We start from the raw sequence: 4,429 nt of genomic DNA, 5'->3' as shown, positions 1-4,429 counted from the left end.
AGGGTCCTGTGGTATTCAGGGTAGCAGATGGGACCCTCAGGTGCCAGGGCTGACTGGAGACTGAAAGATCCCAGCACAGGGAGTATGGCGAGCTCAGAGAGGAGAGGAACGTATCCCAAGGTCTGGCCAAATTCCTGCTCTGGAGAGTGGATGACCAGACAGATGCAAGGAGCTACAGCTGCTGTTCTGGGCAGGGGGCCTAGTGGAGATGACAGGTGAAGGGGTGCTGATAAAGAACCTTCCCTGGTGGGGAGATCAGTCCTGACTGATGAGCATCAGATCCTCTATAGAGAAATGTCAACAAAGTGGGGCTAACCCTCAGGCTTCACTACCTGTCTCCCCTTGTCACCTCCACCTTCCCAGGCTGTGGGGAGCTCTAGGAAACCCAGCTCACATGTTTGGTTCTTCTCACATGTTTCTTTCTTCTCCATCTCCCTGTGGGGGGGGGGGGGGTTGCTCATGGAGCAAGATATCACTTTAAGAGATGGAGATACTTAGACCTGTAGAGGAGGGAAGGAGACTTGAGCTGGTCAGTGGATTCTTTAATCTCAGACAAAATTTAAACCCCTGATTCTCATCCTCATCTAGTAAGTGTCCCCTGGACAGGACTCCCTAGGAGTCCTGGGCTGATCCTCTCTCAGGGGTTCTCAGCAACCTTGGGGAGATGGAAACCACAGCCTGATGCTGAGGAACTTCCTTTCAACTTGATCTGAATGGTTTTAATATTTTTGTACATGTGAAGTTTTTTTCCTTACCTTTTCTTATGAACTATTTGGAATACATAATTTATAATGATGATGCTGTATCCATAGTTTTATTGTCCTTTTAGGTAATAATTCCAAATTGCTCTCCAAAAAAGTTGGATGAGCAGGGCAGCTAGATGATGGAGTGACTAGAATTCCAGTCTTGAAGTGTTTTGTAATTATGTTCATATAGTTTCTGGGTTTGTCTTGGGAGGTAAAGTCTCAATTGTTTTATGCTGACTACAGTTACTCTGTCTTTTTAATCTTTTAATTAATTAAGTTATTATTCCAACTGCGTGCAAAGAGTTTTTTCAAGATCCATTTTTTCATAAGATTTTGAGTTCTACATTTTTCCCCTCCTTTCTTTCCTCCCCCTCTCCCTGACAGCAAGAAATCTGATATAGGATATGCATGTATAACTATGTTACACATATTTTCCATATAAGAATCAGCACAAAATTGAACAAAAAAACCATAAAAAAGTTAAAAAAATGAAGCATAAGAGAAATTTTTTAAATAGAAAAGCTTCTGGTTTGGTCTGCATTCAGACCTGATAGTTCCTTGTCTGGTTGTGGATGTTATTTTCCATCGAAAGTCCATTAAAAAGTTTTTTGATTGAGCGGAGCCAAGATGACAGAGAGAAATGTTGAACTTTTTTAATTGCTCCCTGGATTCCCTCAGACAATGTTAATTAAGACTTTGAATGGATTCTCCATCAGGTCTGTCTAACTGGTATGGATGGGGGGTGTGGCCAGAAGGAGAGAGTGAAAATAAGGGCAGGGAATAGAAGTCTTCATGGACAGGGTGCAGAGGAGGCCAGCCAGTGGCAAAGTAGAGCAGCTACATTTACTCTTCAGATGGCATGACTGAGGCCAAGGACACTATGAACTGTGACTCTTTGCTGATATCAGAAGTAAGTGGATACAATTTATTATTTCTTTGTTAATCTTGAGTATTAATCCAACCTTAGCCATCTTTGTTCTGAGGTAAGAAGAGGATAGAAGTCAGATGAAAACAATGAAAACTTCCATGTAGTCTCCTAGTAACAGAAAGGGCAACCTCCAAGACTGATCCAATGGATGATCCCCTTCAAATGCAAAAATCACTGATTTGATCACCAATCTGCCCACCACCAACCTACCACCAAGTACAAAAGCCTTGAGAATAAGGGTGGTTTGGTTTATTTCTTTTATCTCTAGTACCTAGTGTGAAACATTGCATACACTAGCAATTTAATTCCTATTTGCTGACTGTTATTTCTTCCTTCTTAATTCCCTCTTCCCACTCTATTTAGACCATGCCTATAATTTTATGATGTTATATCTTGTTTAACCCATTGTAAAGATAAAGCACATCCTTTTTTAAGATTATCTATTTCTTCAGGTCAGAAACATGCCTTTGTTTCTCTTTATCTCTCTCTAGAACCAATCACTGTGCATGAGACATAACAGAAGTATAATGAATGAAAGAATGAATGAATAGCTTTCTTATCTGCAATTTTTTCTTATCTGTGAAAATGAGACTTGAATTAAGGGGTAGATTGCATTAGAATCTTATCTTAGATTTTGGATGAGTCTGTTTTTAAGTTCCAAGTCCCTTTTTCTCTTTGAGGATGAAGAGGTCACACTAAAAAGGAAGGCTCTAAATTATCCCACTGACTTTATATTTTGCCTTTAGCTGCAATTGTATTTTAAATGACTACTTTGGAAGAAACAAAGCCCAAGAAAGGGAGTAGGGTGAGGAGAACAAGAGGAATGAATAAAACTGTCAGATCTTCTTGATAGGGTGTGTTCCTCCAAACTTCATCAGGAGGTAGACCACTACCAATTCCTTGTGTGGTATAAAAACCTTTAATATTAAATTATTTCAAAATAAAAGTTAGCTGACAGCTTGGAGCTTTGGTTAGTGGGAATGACAAAACTTTCAGAAGGTGTAAACAGAAATGGATTCCCACCAGCTAAGGACAATATAGAAACCTGTGGTTAGTGTGAGGCTTTTAGGAAATGAAGTTCTATTACTTATCTGAGCTCCAGGAGTTAGAACCAAAAATGTTATACAGTTTTTACATTTTTATTTGAGAGAGAAGAAAAAGGAGGAGAGGATTGGATAAAATGAGAGGCAAGGAAAGAGGAATAGAAGAAGAGAACTGAGTAAAAAGAAGAGTTGAAAAAGAAATAGGGGGGTGGCTAGGTGGCGCAGTTGATAGAGCATCCAGGGGCATCCACCCTGGAGTCAGGAGTACCTGAGTTAAACCTGACCTCAGACATTTAATAATTACCTTGCTGTGTGGCCTTGGACAAGCCACTTAACCCTGTCTGTCTTGCAAAAACCTAAAAAAAAAAAAAGCATAGGAAAGGGGAAAGGGAAGAAGAGAAGGAAGAGAAGAGGAGAAAAAGGTGAGGGGGGGAAGAAAAGGCCTATGTTAGCAATTTGTGCAAAATAATTTTATTTAGATAATATTAAACAAAACTATCAATTTCCTTACATTCAAAAAGTAAAAGTATTACTTGGAGCAATGAGAATCCATAACCCAGAGAACACATCCTTCAATATTTTAGGAACAGTGATGTAGAATAAGTCTGAATAGATATACAGATCGTCTTGTAGGGGTCATGGTTTGATACTCCTTACATAAGTGTGCAATCTTGAAAAAGCCACTGAAGACCTCAAAATCTCTGTTGTCTTGTCTGCAGATATGTGTTTTTTCATTATTAAATAAAACAGTATTTGCAAAATTCTTTTGTAAATCTTAAAGAGCTCTATAAATGTTATTATTTTTCTTACTAGTTTTCCTGATATATGGGAAACTCCCAGGATGAAATCTTCTTCAGCTCAGGTCAATCTCCATCCATTGATGTCTTTGTAAATAGGAACAATCCGGGAGGTACCTGAAACATATAAAAGTTAAGAGCATTTTCCTGTTTCATACAATAAGTCAATGTCCAGAGTGGTTTCTGACTTTAAATATGTGACCTTAATTCTAATAACAGCCCCCTATTGAATCTGCCGGATCACCTTTATATGTTCTTCAAAACAGGAAAACAAAGTTTTACAGGCTGGAGTTGGGGTGAGGATACACTGAAAAAGGAAATGTATTTTTCAATCTTCTCATCCTCCTGAGTGAGTAATTGTAGCTCAGTTGTTCCCCATGTATCTGATGCAAAGTTCTGAGCTCAGAATGCCATACCTCTCACATTCCCCTTTGGCTTCTTTGGTGTCTGTCTGTGAGGGTGGGGAGGGGGTTGATGAAAATGCAACAGCCAATTTTTGCTGCAGAACGACAAAAATGACAGATATTTGAGCTGGTGTTTGATAATCCATTTACTTTCGTTTTCTCTGTTTTCTGTGAACTAGAGTTTGAGTCAGACAGTCTGAGATTCTGAAGTAGTGAGAGTAGGTTCAAAGAGAGAGAGAGATGAGAGGACAGATAGTAATAAAATAAATATGATTGTGACCAAGTGGGATTCAGAAATGCCAAGCTCCTTGGGAAGGTGAAATGTGAAAGCTAGTTTTTAAAAGAACTAAAGATTCAAAATTAACATATAATTAGGGGCAAAACCAAAGTGGGAATTTATTTTGCTCAATAGTATGTTGTTTCAATATTCTGATTTTCTTTTTTTTTTCACTTGTAGAGAGATTGAGGAAGTGTGAAAAATGGCAGTTGAAAAAAATTCTTTAAAAATAGA

General features: G+C 38.7%; 1 long non-coding RNA gene across 1 annotated transcript; it reads right to left on the bottom strand.

Moving 5' to 3' along the window:
* Positions 1–2,934: 2,934 nt before the first annotated feature.
* On the bottom strand, positions 2,935–3,970 carry LOC141510002 (uncharacterized). Its single transcript, XR_012474759.1, has 3 exons — positions 3,759–3,970; positions 3,528–3,631; positions 2,935–3,073 (listed from the first exon to the last, which is right to left on the bottom strand). It is a non-coding gene; the product is annotated as an uncharacterized LOC141510002 (long non-coding RNA).
* Between the last annotated feature and the right edge of the window lie 459 nt (positions 3,971–4,429).

The sequence above is a fragment of the Macrotis lagotis genome, chromosome 1, assembly GCF_037893015.1.
Source record: "Macrotis lagotis isolate mMagLag1 chromosome 1, bilby.v1.9.chrom.fasta, whole genome shotgun sequence".
NCBI lineage: Eukaryota > Metazoa > Chordata > Mammalia > Peramelemorphia > Peramelidae > Macrotis > Macrotis lagotis.
The sequence above is the reverse complement of the archived record's forward strand: the minus strand, read 5'-3'. Positions and strand labels throughout refer to the sequence as shown.